Below are 18,701 nucleotides of genomic sequence, written 5' to 3'. Positions count from 1 at the left end.
TACATAAAGTTGTAATGTGGAAGCATAAATTAGTTACAAAACACCATCACCTCCTCATATTAAGAATGGTTTTCAAAATAATAACGGTATTATTTCAGCTCGGCACCAAAAATACATAACTACCTAATATTTAATTTTTATTGCTCAATGTTTTTTTCATTTTAAAGTATAAAATAAAATGTGTACTCGTACAGTTTATTAAAGACATTAAAAATGAAAATATCGAGAAAATAAAAGAGGTTATATTGTACGTATCCATTATGGAATGAAGTTCTCTGGAAAAACTTTCACTTAATTTGGTCAAGTAGTTTTTTTGTTTTGTTTTTTTCTTTGCTAAAAAAAACAAACAATTTGTTATGAGACCAATCAAAAGGGGCAGTGTTGTACTTTGTCCCGAAAATGTTCGATAACTCTTGGCGGTTCACAATTTACTATGACACCGTCTAAGCAGGTGCGCGTTCATATTAATTTAATTTTACACAGACGAATTTGAATAAATAACCCGACGCTTTTTCATTAAAGTTTCGATAAATTTGCACTTTTTTTTTAATACGCACGTTAAAGTTATTTCAAGTTATTACAAATACAAAATTATTTAATTTATTTTTAATTTTCACGTTTTAATTTTTTTTAAGTTATTTCAAGTTATTACAAATAAATTAATTTCGAACAAACAAAATATTGAATAAAATGACAATTGTATTAAGTTTTTGAATAAAAATTATTTAACACGAACTAACAAAATATTGAATAACATGAAAATTATTTAACAGGAACATTTTTATTAAGCATCTTGCTCTCGAAACAAAATATTGAATAAAATGGTACTTGTGCAGTTTTGCATAGACATTAAAAAATGAAAAATATTGAATAAAATTTATTTAACACGAACAAACAAAATATTGAATAAAATGATAATTATTTAAGAACATTTGTTTAAGCATATTGCTCTCGAATGCATTTAATGATGCGAGGAAATGCGTGCTCCTTCTCACGTCGTCTCCACAACTCTTCCATGAGATGAGTGGAACAAATTCTCATTTGTCGCTAACTCTCCTAAGTTTTCTTTTTATGTGGGACCAAAATCCCTCCACAGTTTGTGTGTGGACTAATGAGTCTACTGGATTTATGAAATTTTGTTCGTGGAGCACCTTATCGTGACTGCTAGGCATACTTCCGTAGGCCGCCCATCCGTCACTGATGATCCTGGTCCCTGGCAGAATCCAAGATCTTATAATTGGAAGTAGTGTGTCCCGATCCCTTCGTTCTACCACTGTAAGGTTGCATCGACTACTTCCTCTTTCTACGGCTCCAAAAACCCACACTCCATTTTTTGCTCTCCCTCTATTATATTTCCTTCTGAAGAATAGAGACTCGTCGATCTCAACTTCTTTTGGTACATTTGTCTATTTGCATTCCACCCAGTTGGGTTGTCTATGATATCTTTTTCACAGACTTCTCGGATGAAAGACATCCAGTTAACTATTGTATGTTCCGATACACCGAATTCATCTTTTATTCTGCGCTGGATCATTTCCATGCTCCACCACTCCACCAGAATATTAATGTCAGCAACTTACTTATTGGCAAGTGGCTTCTTTCGAAGAAGGAGCCTTTCCTGACAGTGGCTGTGGATTTGCAAGAATCTGAGGGACAATTCCACACATATCCATCAGAAGTTTTTGACCGTTTATGCAGAACCCTACGATTGTTGCAACTTTGGCATACGCTGGTATTCTGTATCAGGCCTAAAGAAGCTGCAGCGTCTGATCAGTTCCAATGACTTCGGTAAACTTTGCAAATGTCCAACTCGTTTCATGTATTTCGGCAATTGTTAACACACGGTTAACAATTTCTGTTCTCATATTGAACAGATAAATAAAAAATAAATAAATAATATAAAGATAAATTAATTAATTTGTAATAACTAGAAAGAACTTAAAAAATTAAAACGTGCAAATTAAATAAATTAATTGTGTATTTGTAATAAATTGAAATAACTTTAACGTGCGTATTTAAAAAAACGTGCAAATTTATCGAAACTTTAATGAAAAAGCGACCGCGTGCTGTTTAGACGGTGTATTTTATTCAATATCATTTGCATAAAATCAAATTAATATGAACGCGTACCTGCTTAGACGGTGTCATAGTAAATTGTGAACCGCTAAGAGTTATCGAACATTTTCGGGACAAAGTACAACACTGCCTCAAAAGGTAGCCGTGTTTCGATTTTTAAGAAGAAAATCTATTATTTAAAATTCGAAAAGATGTATCGGCACTTTAAACTGAGTTATCTCCCCGTGACGTATTCTAACAATCCAAACACGGCCATCTTCAACGCGCTGTCATATTAACATGTTTCCCCGCTGTAAAAAAAAAAATAAATAAATAACTTCTCTGAATTTTTTTTCAGAGAACTTCAGTCCAAAACGGATGCGTACAATATAACCTTTTTCCGATATTTTCATTTTTTAATGTCTTGGTTCAACTGTACAAGTACCAATAAAATATATTTAATCATTTTCATAATTTTGGTAACGAAAAATACCCGTGCACATCATTCAACTTTGTTTGGATGACCAATTTTCGAGGTGATGGGTGGGATTCAATCAATTGACACACTAATTATGCGGTAGTTTTCCAGAGGTTTTCATTCATCAATCAATATCGAAAGAAGACACTTGCAGTTGTTGAAGGCGACAGCTCGGCAGATTTCTTACGCTTACGAGATTGATATGTTCAGAGCAAACGTTGGTAATGTATACATGCAGATTAGATTATATCAGAACGTTGCGATTGAAGTGGATGATAAACTGGTCGAGAGAATTGGCCTTTTTGTGGCGTGTATAGAGACGGGCGATTGGGAAAACAGAAACAAGGACGTCCTTACACACGTCTGTGAAAGCCGAGGACATACAGACAGGAGGTAGCTGGGAATTAAAGTAGTTTTCTGCTCAGAAGGAGAAACATGGTGGAATTTCTGATTTTGATTATATTATTGGGGTGAGCGCGGACGCAGACCCCACACTTAGAAATAATGCGTCCGAGTCGTCCACATTTGAGACGATCGCAAAGGTCAACCCAACCGCAGTGCAATGGAAGGGCCTCACTTTGAAGGAACGACCTAAATGATCATCGTTGACCTTTACGCCAGGTAAGTATAATATTTAGCCCCTCGTCCCCGGCCTTGACATTATCTACTGCCAAGGCCTCATTTGGGGTACGAGGAAGCTTAGGCACTAAGGCCAGTAAGGGGGAGTGGGGAAAAAAGGGGTCTTTTCTAATCCTTAGCTAGACTTGCGTAAGATAGCAAGTACTTTATTATAAAACCTACACTAGAGTTTCTATCATGCACTGTTTCGCCTAACATTCTTACCCGGACCTACTTAAAATAACAGCTCCCCAGCTTACGGGATGGCAGGCGACATTCACGCTGTGATAAAAAAAGAGGAAAAAACATGTAACATTATATACAAAAAAAACTAAAAGGGAAAGATATGTACAAACTAAAGAGTTTTAATATTTTTTTATTTTTTTTTGTGATGGGGGTGAGATGATGGGGAGGGGGGCAGCTAGAATACACCCAAAAAGAAAGAAAAAGAAAACAAATTAGCAAAATGCCTATGGGGGCGGGTTAGTAAGGGGACCCTCCCTACCTAACGGCTGGTCTGTCGTTATGAAACGCCCACTGTCTTCCGGTCCTCTTCCCCCGGGGGTAAAGGGTGAAAGCAAGCAGGTCGTTCCCTAAAGGGGAGTTGAGGAACTAGGGACATGTATGAAAAAATAAATTAGGGTCGGGGATAATAGGGATTGATGGCGTCTTCCAAGATAAAGTACGTAATGGGCGAAATAGGCCTGGGACAAAATAAAACAAGTGGACTTTTGGGCATCTTTGGAAGCTCTCCTAGTGCCAATCTATCAAAAAATAAAAAGCTATGGGAACAGGATCCACACGCATACTACCTTAATCTAGGCCCTATAAAAAGCACAAGCTCTCCACTATCACTACCCAATATTATAAGGTGAACCTTATATTACTTGTCTTGATGGGGCTGGGTTCCGAGAAAAAAGAAACCTCAGCACCCTAGGACCAATACCACTAGGGTGGAAACACGAACTTAAATCTAGCGCCTCGTCGGATGCACAAACTAGTGTTGTGCACCCATCTTCTATCAAAGTCGATGTGGGGCAATCTTTTCCAATCACATCTAATTTTCGTTTTAAGTTGATGCTTAAACCGAACAACCAGATCGTGATCAGAAACGGATTGCCCCCTATAGACAATGTCCAGACGTGAAACCCACGTCACTAACCTAGCCACCGCTAGGATCGCTAGAAACCCCAACCGTTTCTCCCTATCAAACGGCGGATCCACATTGTCGACTACGTACGCTAAATCAAGTGGCACCGACCGCTCGGGGTCGATGCGAGCCGTTACCCCTTCGACATACTCCCAGAGACTCCGCACCCCGCTGCAAAGAAAGAACGCGTGTTCTCTCGTCTCCTCCTCTTCTTCATCATCGCAGCGTGGGCACGGGGGATAGTAATAATCCCTATCATAATCGTCCCTGGCTAGTTTGCCAAAGAGTGGCAGCGCGTCTCGGACTAGCCTCCACGTAAGAGAAAATTCAGCATTGTTGATATAGCTACTGGCAGGCGCCCAACTCCACAGCGAGAGAACTTCCCCCCTCGACAGATGTAGCCGCTCCACCAGCGGGTCTTTCGCAGTCCCCTCCACTACATCCCTATATAGCAACCACCTAGGCCGTGCAAGGTCACTGGACCCCGGCAATGCCCTAAGGGCGGCTCGGCATTCGGTCAGGAAACACCTTTCCCCCGCCGGTCTTCTGCGACCTTCAGCGGCAGGGTTGGATATGAGCCGTGGGAAAGCTTGCTCCACGACTGGTACCCAGGGCGTTTCCTCCATCAGTGTCCGACTCAGGAATGCCAATCTTTCTGCGTGCTTGTGACTTAGCAGATCAGGCATCCCCAAGCCTCCCTCGCTAAGCTTCTGTGTACAGACCTGTCTACGGACATACGGCTTTCCTCCTACCCAAAGAAGTTTGAATAGGAGTTGCTCTAAAGCCTTACAGCGGTCCGCAGGCAGGGGAAGAACAGATAAACGGTAAAGGATCAGCGGAAACACGTATGTAGCACATGCCTCTGCACGACCCTTCAAGGGCAATTTCCTCCGAATCCAAGTCCCTACTGCCGACTCGACCTTAGTCTGTACTTCCGACCAATTCTTGTCCAGCTGGAGGTCCGGCCCGAACCACACACCGAGGATCTTTACTGGGCCATCTGTCCAGCCGAACGCACCTGGAAGCGAGTTTACCCCGGTCCAGGCGCCCAACCGCAGGCCAACGGACTTGCTGCGATTGATCACGGCCCCTGTGACAACTTCATACTCAGCGATCGCCTCTATCACCGCTTTAATGTCGGTTCGTCGTGCGACGAACACGGTGACGTCATCGGCGTACGCGGACACCCTGGCAACTTTGCCGCCAGGCAGAGCTATGCCGCGTAGGACTGGTCTCGCCGCCTCGTCCCTTAATTTGCGAAGGAAGGGCTCCAACGCCAGGACATAAAGCAGAGGCGACAGCGGACAACCCTGCCGCACCGACCGGGAGACCCCAAAGGACTCCGACAACCTACCATTAACTTGCACCACCACCGCGGGATCACGATACAGGGCGGAGATCCACTTGCGGAAGTCCGGACCAAAGCCGGCGGTTTCCACAACAGCCCTCAGGAACCCATGGTCCACCCTGTCGAACGCCTTGGACTGATCTAAATTGATCAGCGCGGCTTCTGTGTCGTCTTCTACCCCCTCTAAGATCGTGCGAATCAAGTGCAGATTGTTTTGAATCGATCGATCCTTCACAGCGTAGTTCTGATCCGGTTCGACCAAGTCGCCGATAACAGCCTGCAGTCGATTCGCAAGAACGCGGGACAAAATCTTGAAGTCTGCGTTAAGCAGAGTGATGGGCCTATAGTCATCTAGATTCCCCCCTCCATGTTGGTTCCCCTTCTTCAGAAGCGTGACCACTCCTTTGGTTACCTGCCTCGGGATCGAGTCCTGGGCAAACCAGTGGTTAAACACGCCCGTCAGAAGGGGCACAAACATGGGCGACAGCCTCAAGAACAGTTCGTAAGGTAAACCATCGAGCCCCGGAGATTTGTTGCGGCCAACCTGCTTCAACGCAGTAATGACCTCACGCTCCGTAACCATCCCCTCGCAGCTAGCCGCTCGGGCCGCAGTAAGGCGGGGCGAGCCAGCTAAATAGCTGCCAAACTCCTGGCCGCGGAGTCTGGGTAGTTTGGTGAAGCGCTCCTCCAAATGTTGCCGAAACCCATTGCAGATCTCCCGTGTCGACACGAGAGGACGCCCTCCCAGGTTATTCACCTCCCGAATGTACCCGTCCGAGCCACGTCTTAGGGCAGCCTTACGCTCAACAGCGTCAACGTTCACGGCTTCGTTGGAAACTCTTTCTAACCTAGCCCTAATTAACTGACCTTCATATCGCTCGCTAGCCAAGCGATTGAGGTCCCCCTTAACTAGAGCTAGTTCTAGGGAATCCCCCCCTGCCACCGCCCGGGTCAATCTATCCTCTAAGTGCCTTTTGGTCCGAGCCCTAGTTAACGCGAGGCGTTGGCTGTATTGGACACAAAAGCGCCTAATGGTAGCCTTAAGGTTAACCCACCATCTACTCCCGGTAACCGCCCCCACTAACTCCCTCTGAATTAGTAATGTCAGCTGCTCCCGGAAGTCGACCGACTCCAATAAGGAGGCGTTCATCTTCCAGTAGCCTGCCAACCTAGGCCTATTACCTAATTTCAAACGGGCCAAAACAAGTTTGTGGTCCGAATGACCTAACCAGTGGAACGTGGGGCAAGATAGGAAATCTGTGTCGCCCCTTCTAATTAACATCCTGTCCAAGTATGAACTTGTAAAGGCGGCCGAGCTAGATTGCCACGTCCACATCTCCCTCCCGGGGTGATCCAGACGGAACCTATCGACCAGATCGCACGAGGCCATCAGGTCAGACAGGCTGCTTTCACACCCTCCCGACCCTCTAACCCCCCCGACCCTATCTATGCTGGGGTCCAGGATGGCATTCCAGTCCCCCATTAAAACTACCCGCTCCGGACCCGAAGAGAGAAACACCTCCACCCGCCGAAAAAAGGAAACCCTCTCGCTGGGGATGTTAGGCGCATAAACTGCCACGATCCGAAACGCGCCGCTTTTAACGGCAACATCGACCACGACCAACCTCCCATGAGCGTCCGCGTGGACAAGTGTAACCGTCGCAGACAGAGTGCGACTCACTAGTACAGAAACCCCCCCGGCTATAGAGACTGCCATATGCTGAGTAAACATCAAAATCGTTCACCAGCACATCGCAGTCCCCGGCCCCAACAAAGTGGGTCTCTTGCAAGGTGGCTATGTCTACCTCAAGGGCCACGAGATCCCTCAGCACGCGAACAGCCTTGCTTCGGGATCTCATGCCCCTCGCATTTAAACTAGCTAAATTTAAGCTCGTTTCCATGTTTCCACTACCTAGTAGTATTCCTCTACTAGGGGTCTAAAGTCCTCGGGGGTCAGGACGTCGAAGGCCTGACCGAGACTGCCCGTGAGCAGGTCGGACGTAAGCCGTCCGTCTCGAGCCAGGCCTCCCACGTCCAGGGGGAACGTCATCTTTAGTGCCCTATAAAAGGAAGGGTGAACATAAAGTGGGACCCTCCCTTCACACTGTTTGGCTATCTTGCCTAGTGATGGGTGCTCCCCGTCGACAATTTTAAATTCTTTGAAGGCCTTTTTGCCTTCTTCTATCATTTTCCAAAGAGCTTTTGCTCTGCCTCCCCTGTTCACACGGACGAAGGTTATAAGAGATGGAGCCTCACTGAAATTCTTTGGGTCAGTGACCTCCTTCCCATCAACGACCTTTAGGGCTTCTAGTTCTTTTAGAAATTTTTTCTGACGGCCGTTGAGGTCACTGACCGTGTGGCTTAGGTCGGCTGAGCAGATTTTTTCCCCGGGCCAGAAAGGGAGTTTCCTGGTCCTTTCCTCCCTCGGGGCCGCCGACTTTATCAGTTCTTGTTCTTTCGGTGCTTCTATTCTGGGTTTCGGATTTTCAGGAGCTCCCGATTGCTCCATTTCTGAATCCTGGGTGGTGAACAGGGGAGGGGTGGGCTGAACTTCTTTCTGGGGGGGTGTTTTATCAGGAAGCTCAGGGCGCTGGTCTTTTTGCTCCTCCTTTCTCTCTCTTTTCTCCTGGTGCTGGTCTTCTTCACTCTCGGAGCCGGAGGAGCTGCCCCTTTGTTTTCTTTTTGTCGTGGTTGCCGTCGGTCGTGGTGGTGATTGTGGAGCCGGCTCGGCCTTCTTAGATTTTTTTGCTGCGACCGTACTCCATTTACTGGTGCCAGCTTCGGCCTCTTTTGGTGTTTCTTTTTCTTTTTCTGCAGGTTCTTCTGTCTTTTTGGTCGTCTCGGCCGTTGACTTCTTTAGAGGGCAGAATTTGGCAACGTGGCCCGTTTTCTGGCATTGCCAGCATTGTGGCCTTCTGCCCTCTACAATGACGACCATCGACCAGCCCTCGCAGGTAAATTGTGCTGGAATTGCAAAGAATTCTTTGCGGGTCAACCGCATCTGGAGCCGGTAGTCCCCGGTGTGGATGTTTCTGGGTCCTTTTATGGGTTGAATGTCTTCCACGTCCCCATATTGGGATAAGATGGCCCCCAGCTGCTCCTCGATGAGGAAGCACGGTACCCCTGTTACCGTTACGGTGGTTCTCCTCTTGGAGAGGTACTCTGGGCGAATCTTAATGTCTTGCCAGACGACGTCTCCTTTTGCCAATTTCTCGGCATCTTCTTTTGTTGGCAAGAGTACCTCCCACATTGCATTGAAACGCCTGACTGCATATTGGGCGTTGATGTTTAGTTCGCCCAGCAGCACCATCATCCTATCCTTGGGCACTCCTTTTAACCCCTTGCCCTTGGCGTCTAAGGTCAACAGGGATACGGACCTTTCCCGGATCTTGTCGAGGGCTTCCGGGATGACTGAGATGTTGTTGCCCTCGACGTAGTTCTTGTATTTCTCATCGAAGAGCTGCTTGTAATACTGGGGGGATCTTGTTTCCTTTGGTTGGGGACCCCAGCTCCGCTGTTCTTGTTGTTGTTGTTGAGTTGTCCACCCTGCCGCCGCAGGGGTTGCCGGTGGTGTCCTTTGCTCCTGTGGTATTGGAGGCGAATCTGTGCCTGCGAGGGCTGGCCACTCCTCCTTTCCTGCCGGCTCGACGCTTTTGGCTTTCCACCCCCCCGGAGAGCACCCATCTACCACAATAACATCCAGTAATTTGGTCTTCCTGAGGTCGGTTTCGACTTTCTGGGGGCTGCTGGCTTCCGACTGAGATGGCCTAATGGCTGCTTGGTCGTCCAGGGCCCACCATTTCTTTACTGGTATCCTCTTCTTGCCGGGTGCGCCTTCTCCACCAGGTGTGCCCTGGACGAGTTTCCTCCACGCAGCCAGCTCGTCCTCCCTCGTGGTGTCGACTAATGATGGGGATGATGTTTCTGGCCTGTCGAGGTCCACCCAGGCAGCAGCCCCCGAACTAACATTCGACCTAACGACCCCTGGTACCGCTCTCGAACTGGGGGTGGCGACCCCCGGGACAGCCCACTGCACTGGAGCACCACCGGATGTGGTGCCCCCCGTCATCGGCACAGGGATATCACCAAAGGTGATGTCCCCAGGTATCGGCACTGGGGTGTCACCGGGTGTGACACCCCCCTTTCTCGGCACTGGGGTGTCACCGGGTGTGACACCCCCCTTTCTCGGCACTGGGGTGTCACCGGATGTGACACCCCCCCCCCCTTCTCGGCACTGGGGTGTCACCGGATGTGACACCCCCCCCCTTCTCGGCACTGGGGTGTCACCGGATGTGACACCCCCCCTTCTCGTCACTGGAGTGCCACCGGATGTGGCACTCCCCCTCCTCGTCACAACACCAGGGGCGTCCCCCATGGTGTTAGAGGCAGAGGCCTGCCTCTTTTTTTTGTTGGCCCAGTGCCCTTCACCGACCCGCCGATTCGGAGCTAGAGGGCCTTCACCACAAAAGGGTACGTGGGTAACCTCTAGTCCTGCCGGCTGCTTAAGTCGGATCCAGACACTGGACGGACCTGCAAAAAAGAAAGAAAAAGCAAGCAGTTAGTGAGCCGAAAGGACCACTCTCCCAAAGAAGGGGTCGGTCCTTTTTGGCTGGACAAAGAAAAAACCCTTAAATGGTCAAAAGGCTGACCAAGTGGGCACCTTCTATAGAGCACTTTGTCTGGTCTAGTGAGTGTCTTGGAACAGATACTACACTTTGATCCTGACTCCGTTACCCGGAGGAAGGTGAGTATGATATTTAGCCCCTCGTCCCCGGCCTTGGCATTATCTACTGCCAAGGCCTCATTTGGGGTACGAGGAAGCTTAGGCACAAAGGCCAGTAAGGGGGAATGGGGAAAAAAGGGGTCTTTTCTAGTCCGTAGCTAGACTTGCGTAAGATAGCAAGTACTTTATTATAAAACCTACACTAGAGTTTCTATCATACACTGTTTCGCCTAACATTCTTACCCGGACCTACTTAAAATAACAGCTCCCCAGCTTACGGGATGGCAGGCGACATTCACGCTGTGATAAAGGAAAAAAGAACATATAACATTATATACAAGAAATAAAAAGGGAAAAATATGTACAAACTAAAGAGGTTTTTTTTTTTTTTTTTTTTTTTTTGTAATGGGGGTGAGATGATGGGGAGGGGGGCAAACTAGAATACACCCAAAAAGAAATAAAAAGAAAACAAATTAACAAAATGCCTATGGGGGCGGGTTAGTAAGGGGACCCTCCCTACCTAACGGCTGGTCTGTCATGTGAAACGCCCACTGTCTTCCGGTCCTCTTCCCCCGGGGGGAAAGGGTGAAAGCAAGCAGGTCGTTCCCTAAAGGGGAGTGGAGGAGCTAGGGACATGTATGGAAAATAAATTAGGGTCGGGGATAATAGGGATGGATGGCGTCTTCCAAGATAATGTACGTAATGGGCAAAATAGGCCTGGGACAAAATAAAACAAGTGGACTTTTGGGCATCTTTGGAAGCTCTCCTAGTGCCAATCTATCAAAAAATAAAAAGCTATGGGAACAGGATCCACACGCATACTACCCTAATCTAGGCCCTATAAAAAGCACATGCTATCCACTCTTGGTGGTTACTGCCTATCTAGCCTTAAAACTACCCAATATTATAAGGTAAACCTTATATTACTTGTCTTGATTGGGCTGGGTTCCGAGAAAAAAGAAACCTCAGCACCCTAGGACCAATACCACTAGGGTGGAAACACGAACTTAAGTCTAGCGCCTCGTCGGATGCACAAACTAGTGTTGTGCACCCATCTTCTATCAAAGTCGATGTGGGGCAATCTTTTCCAATCACATCTGATTTTCGTTTTAAGTTGATGCTTAAAACGAACAACCAGATCGTGATCCGAAACAGACTGCCCCCTATAGACAATGTCCAGACGTGAAACCCACGTCACTAACCTAGCCACCGCTAGGATCGCTAGAAACCCCAACCGTTTCTCCCTGTCAAACGGCGGATCCACATTATCGACTACGTACGCTAAATCAAGTGGCACCGACCGCTCGGGGTCGATGCGAGCCGTTACCCCTTCGACATACTCCCAGAGACTCCGCACCCCGCTGCAAAGAAAGAACGCGTGTTCTCTCGTCTCCTCCTCCTCTTCATCATTGCAGCGTGGGCACGGGGGATAGTAATAATCCCTATCATGATCGTCTCTGGCTAGTTTGCCGAAGAGTGGCAGCGCGTCTCGGACCAGCCTCCACGTAAGCGAAAATTCAGCGTTATTGATATAGCTACTGGCAGGCGCCCAACTCCACAGCGAGAGAACTTCCCCCCTCGACAGATGTAGCCGCTCCACCAGCGGGTCTTTCGCAGTCCCCTCCACTACATCCCTATATAGCAACCACCTAGGCCGTGCAAGGTCACTGGACCCCGGCAATGCCCTAAGGGCGGCTCGGCATTCGGTCAGGAAACACCTTTCCCCCGCCGGTCTTCTGCGACCTTCAGCGGCAGGGTTGGATATGAGCCGTGGGAAAGCTTGCTCCACGACTGGTACCCAGGGCGTTTCCTCCATCAGTGTCCGACTCAGGAATGCCAATCTTTCTGCGTGCTTGTGACTTAGCAGATCAGGCATCCCCAAGCCTCCCTCGCTAAGCTTCTGTGTACAGACCTGTCTACGGACATACGGCTTTCCTCCTACCCAAAGAAGTTTGAATAGGAGTTGCTCTAAAGCCTTACAGCGGTCCGCAGGCAGGGGAAGAACAGATAAACGGTAAAGGATCAGCGGAAACACGTATGTAGCACATGCCTCTGCACGACCCTTCAAGGGCAATTTCCTCCGAATCCAAGTCCCTACTGCCGACTCGACCTTAGTCTGTACTTCCGACCAATTCTTGTCCAGCTGGAGGTCCGGCCCGAACCACACACCGAGGATCTTTACTGGGCCATCTGTCCAGCCGAACGCACCTGGAAGCGAGTTTACCCCGGTCCAGGCGCCCAACCGCAGGCCAACGGACTTGCTGCGATTGATCACGGCCCCTGTGACAACTTCATACTCAGCGATCGCCTCTATCACCGCTTTAATGTCGGTTCGTCGTGCGACGAACACGGTGACGTCATCGGCGTACGCGGACACCCTGGCAACTTTGCCGCCAGGCAGAGCTATGCCGCGTAGGACTGGTCTCGCCGCCTCGTCCCTTAATTTGCGAAGGAAGGGCTCCAACGCCAGGACATAAAGCAGAGGCGACAGCGGACAACCCTGCCGCACCGACCGGGAGACCCCAAAGGACTCCGACAACCTACCATTAACTTGCACCACCACCGCGGGATCACGATACAGGGCGGAGATCCACTTGCGGAAGTCCGGACCAAAGCCGGCGGTTTCCACAACAGCCCTCAGGAACCCATGGTCCACCCTGTCGAACGCCTTGGACTGATCTAAATTGATCAGCGCGGCTTCTGTGTCGTCTTCTACCCCCTCTAAGATCGTGCGAATCAAGTGCAGATTGTTTTGAATCGATCGATCCTTCACAGCGTAGTTCTGATCCGGTTCGACCAAGTCGCCGATAACAGCCTGCAGTCGATTCGCAAGAACGCGGGACAAAATCTTGAAGTCTGCGTTAAGCAGAGTGATGGGCCTATAGTCATCTAGATTCCCCCCTCCATGTTGGTTCCCCTTCTTCAGAAGCGTGACCACTCCTTTGGTTACCTGCCTCGGGATCGAGTCCTGGGCAAACCAGTGGTTAAACACGCCCGTCAGAAGGGGCACAAACATGGGCGACAGCCTCAAGAACAGTTCGTAAGGTAAACCATCGAGCCCCGGAGATTTGTTGCGGCCAACCTGCTTCAACGCAGTAATGACCTCACGCTCCGTAACCATCCCCTCGCAGCTAGCCGCTCGGGCCGCAGTAAGGCGGGGCGAGCCAGCTAAATAGCTGCCAAACTCCTGGCCGCGGAGTCTGGGTAGTTTGGTGAAGCGCTCCTCCAAATGTTGCCGAAACCCATTGCAGATCTCCCGTGTCGACACGAGAGGACGCCCTCCCAGGTTATTCACCTCCCGAATGTACCCGTCCGAGCCACGTCTTAGGGCAGCCTTACGCTCAACAGCGTCAACGTTCACGGCTTCGTTGGAAACTCTTTCTAACCTAGCCCTAATTAACTGACCTTCATATCGCTCGCTAGCCAAGCGATTGAGGTCCCCCTTAACTAGAGCTAGTTCTAGGGAATCCCCCCCTGCCACCGCCCGGGTCAATCTATCCTCTAAGTGCCTTTTGGTCCGAGCCCTAGTTAACGCGAGGCGTTGGCTGTATTGGACACAAAAGCGCCTAATGGTAGCCTTAAGGTTAACCCACCATCTACTCCCGGTAACCGCCCCCACTAACTCCCTCTGAATTAGTAATGTCAGCTGCTCCCGGAAGTCGACCGACTCCAATAAGGAGGCGTTCATCTTCCAGTAGCCTGCCAACCTAGGCCTATTACCTAATTTCAAACGGGCCAAAACAAGTTTGTGGTCCGAATGACCTAACCAGTGGAACGTGGGGCAAGATAGGAAATCTGTGTCGCCCCTTCTAATTAACATCCTGTCCAAGTATGAACTTGTAAAGGCGGCCGAGCTAGATTGCCACGTCCACATCTCCCTCCCGGGGTGATCCAGACGAAACCTGTCGACCAGATCGCACGAGGCCATCAGGTCAGACAGGCTGCTTTCACACCCTCCCGACCCTCTAACCCCCCCGACCCTATCTATGCTGGGGTCCAGGATGGCATTCCAGTCCCCCATTAAAACTACCCGCTCCGGACCCGAAGAGAGAAACACCTCCACCCGCCGAAAAAAGGAAACCCTCTCGCTGGGGATGTTAGGCGCATAAACTGCCACGATCCGAAACGCGCCGCTTTTAACGGCAACATCGACCACGACCAACCTCCCATGAGCGTCCGCGTGGACAAGTGTAACCGTCGCAGACAGAGTGCGACTCACTAGTACAGAAACCCCCCGGCTATAGAGACTGCCATATGCTGAGTAAACATCAAAATCGTTCACCAGCACATCGCAGTCCCCGGCCCCAACAAAGTGGGTCTCTTGCAAGGTGGCTACATCTACCTCAAGGGCCACGAGATCCCTCAGCACGCGAACAGCCTTGCTTCGGGATCTCATGCCCCTCGCATTTAAACTAGCTATATTCAAGCTCGTTTCCATGTTTCCACTACCTAGTAGTATTCCTCTACTAGGGGTCTAAAGTCCTCGGGGGTCAGGACGTCGAAGGCCTGACCGAGACTGCCCGTGAGCAGTTCGGACGTAAGCCGTCCGTCTCGAGCCAGGCCTCCCACGTCCAGGGGGAACGTCATCTTTAGTGCCCTATAAAAGGAGGGGTGAACATAAATGGGGACCCTCCCTTCACACTGGTTTGATATCTTACTGAGTGATGGGTGCTCCCCGTCCACTATTTTTAATCCCGCAAATGCGGATTTTCCAGCTTCGATCATGCGCCACAGCGCCTTTGCTCTACCCCCCCTATTCACCCTAACGAAAGTGATCAATGATGGGGCATCGCGGAAATTCCTTGGGTCAGTGACCTCTTTGCCATCGATGGATTTAAGGCCTTCTAACTCTTTCAAATATCTTTTTTGTCTGCCATTGAGGTCACTGACCGCATGGCTCAGGTCTGCATTACAAATCTTTTCCCCGGGCAGGAAGGGGAATTTTTTGGACCTCTCCTCTCTTTGGGCCGCCGCCTTTTCTTGCTCCTCCTGTTTCTCCTGGGTCTTACTACTTTCCGCTTGGTCGGAATCTATTGGAATTTTTTCCGGGTTTTCTAGGGTTTTTTCCACGGTAGTATCTTCCTCAGGAGCTTCCACTTGCTCCATCGTGGAAATCGGAGTGGTGAATAGGGGAGGGGTGAGCTGAACTTCCTCTTGGGGGGGTTGTGATTCCGGGAGTTCAGGATCCTTTTCTCTATCTTTCTTTTCTCGTTTGCCTTTTTGGCCCTCGTCTCCACCATCGCTCTCCGAGCCGGATCCACTGACCCTGGCTTTTCTTTTAACGGCTGTGGGCATACTTCTGTTTGCGGCATGTGGAGCCGGCTCAGGCTTCTTTCCTTTTTTTCCTGCAACCGTACTCCATTTAGTGGAGTCTTGTTCTTCCGGTTTCTTTTCGGCCTTCTTGGATCCCACTTCCGTTTCTGGCCTTTTTCCTGCTTCTGCTTCTACCGTGTTCGTCTTCTTCTGAGGGCAGAATCGTGCCACGTGGCCTGTCTTTTGGCACTGCCAGCATTGTGGCCTTCTGCCTTCGACAATTACTATCATGGTCCAGCCCTCACAGGTCAGCTGAGCTGGGATTTCGTGGAACTGCTTCCGGTTGAGGCGCATTTGGAGTTTGTATTCCCCGGTCAATATATTTCGGGGTCCCCTTACTGCCTCTATGTCTTCTACTTCTCCAAATTGGGACATTATGGCCCCCAGTTGTTCCTCAATTAGGAAGCAGGGGACCCCAGAAATAGTTACTTTTGTTCGCCTTTTGGAGAGGTATTCAGGTCTTATTTTTACGTCTCTCCACGTGAGGTCTCCTCTTGCCAGCTTTTCCGCGTCTTCCTTCGTTGGCAAGAGGACCTCCCACATCGCATTAAATCTTCTGACCGCATACTGGGCTGGAATTCGGAGCTCTCCAAGCAGCTCCATCATGCGGTCCTTCGGGACGCCTTTTATCCCTTTCCCTTGGCATCAAGCGTAAGGAGAGAGACCGACCTCTCCCTTATCGTTTCCAGGGTTTGTGGCACGGCTTTGATGTTATTGCCTTCTATGAGTCCCTCGTACTTTGTTTCCAGCAGTTCTTTGTAAAACTCCGGGGACTTGGTCTGTTTTTGTTTTGGTCCCCAGCTCAGCTGTTCTTTTGATGTCTCTCCTGTAGGTGTTGCTGCTGCTACCTCCGCTGCCGATGTTGTTGGCGGCGTCCTTTGTTCTTCCGGGATCGGGGAGTCGGACACTGCGAGGGCTGGCCATTCCTCCTTTGTTGCCGGCTCCACATGCTTAGTTCCCCCCACCCCCGGGGAGCACCCATCAACCACAATAACATCCAGTGACCTGGTCTTCCTGAGGTCGGTTTCGACTTTCTGGGGGCTGCTGGCTTCCGACTGAGATGGCCTAATGGCTGCTTGGTCGTCCAGGGCCCACCATTTCTTTACTGGTCTCCTCTTCTTTCCGGGTGCGCCTTCTCCACCAGGTGTGCCCTGGACGAGTTTCCTCCACGCAGCCAGCTCGTCCTCCCTCGTGGTGTCGACTAATGATGGGGAAGATGTTTCTGGCCTGTCGAGGTCCACCCAGGCAGCAGCCCCCGAACTAGCTTTCGACTTAACGACCCCTGGTACCGCTCTCGAACTGGGGGTGGCGACCCCCGGGACAGCCCACTGCACTGGAGCACCACCGGGTGTGGTGCCCCCCGTCATTGGCACAGGGATATCACCAAAGGTGATGTCCCCAGGTATCGGCACTGGGGTGTCACCGGGTGTGACACCCCCCCTTCTCGGCACTGGGGTGTCACCGGATGTGACACCACCCCTTCTCGGCACTGGGGTGTCACCGGATGTGACACCACCCCTTCTCGGCACTGGGGTGTCACCGGATGTGACACCCCCCCTTCTAGGCACTGGGGTGTCACCGGGTGTGACACCCCCCCTTCTCGGCACTGGGGTGTCACCGGATGTGACACCCCCCCTTCTCGTCACTGGAGTGCCACCGGATGTGGCACTCCCCCTCCTCGTCACAACACCAGGGGCGTCCCCCATGGTGTTAGAGGCAGAGGCCTGCCTCTTTTTTTGTTGGCCCAGTGCCCTTCACCGACCCGCCGATTCGGAGCTAGAGGGCCTTCACCACAAAAGGGTACGTGGGTAACCTCTAGTCCTGCCGGCTGCTTAAGTCGGATCCAGACACTGGACGGACCTGCAAAAAAGAAAGAAAAGCAAACAGTTAGTGAGCCGAAAGGACCACTCTCCCAAAGAAGGGGTCGGTCCTTTTTGGCTGGACAAATAAAACCCTTAAGTGGTCAAAAGGCTGACCAAGTGGGCACCTTCTATAGAGCACTTTGTCTGGTCTAGTGAGTGTCTTGGAACAGATACTACACTTTGATCATGACTCCGTAACCTCTATGCAAGGTAAGTATTATATTTAGCCCTTCGTCCCCGGCCTTGGCATTATCTACTGCCAAGGCCTCATTTGGGGTACGAAGAAGCTTAGGCACAAAGGCCAGTAAGGGGGAGTGGGGAAAAAAGGGGTCTTTTCTAGTCCTTAGCTAGACTTGCGTAAGATAGCAAGTACTTTATTATAAAACCTATACTAGAGTTTCTATCATACACTGTTTCGCTTAACATTCTTACCCGGACCTACTTAAAATAACAGCTCCCCAGCTTACAGGATGGCAGGCGACATTCACGCTGTGATAAAAGAAGAACATATAACATTATATACAAGAAATTAAAAGGAAAAATATGTACAAACTAAAGAGGTTTTTTTTTTTTTTTTTTTTTTTTTATTTGGGGGTGAGATGATGGGGAGGGGGGCAAGCTAAAATACACCCAAAAAGAAAGAAAAATAAAACAAATTAACAAAATGCCTATGGGGGCGGGTTAGTAAGGGGACCCTCCCTACCTAACGGCTGGTCTGTCATATGAAACGCCCACTGTCTTCCGGTCCTCTTCCCCCGGGGGGAAAGGGTGAAAGCAAGCAGGTCGTTCCCTAAAGGGGAGTGGAGGAACTAGGGACATGTATGGAAAATAAATTAGGGTCGGGGATAATAGGGATGGATGGCGTCTTCCAAGATAATGTACGTAATGGGCAAAATAGGCCTGGGACAAAATAAAACAAGTGGACTTTTGGGCATCTTTGGAAGCTCTCCTAGTGCCAATCTATCAAAAAATAAAAAGCTATGGGAACAGGATCCACACGCATACTACCCTAATCTAGGCCCTATAAAAAGCACAAGCTATCCACTCTTGGTGGTTACTGCCTATCTAGCCTTAAAACTACCCAATATTATAAGGTAAACCTTATATTACTTGTCTTGATTGGGCTGGGTTCCGAGAAAAAAGAAACCTCAGCA

The 18,701-nt window shown here is 49.5% G+C and overlaps 1 non-coding gene across 1 annotated transcript; it reads right to left on the bottom strand.

Moving 5' to 3' along the window:
* Positions 1–2,998: 2,998 nt before the first annotated feature.
* Positions 2,999–3,162, bottom strand: LOC145271542 (U1 spliceosomal RNA). The gene has a single exon (XR_013865952.1). It is a non-coding gene; the product is annotated as a U1 spliceosomal RNA (small nuclear RNA).
* Between the last annotated feature and the right edge of the window lie 15,539 nt (positions 3,163–18,701).

The sequence above is a fragment of the Euprymna scolopes genome, chromosome 46, assembly GCF_053919585.1.
Source record: "Euprymna scolopes isolate OS-2025 chromosome 46, ASM5391958v1, whole genome shotgun sequence".
NCBI lineage: Eukaryota > Metazoa > Mollusca > Cephalopoda > Sepiida > Sepiolidae > Euprymna > Euprymna scolopes.
Note: the sequence above shows the minus strand (reverse complement) of the source record. Positions and strands in the feature narration are given on the sequence as shown.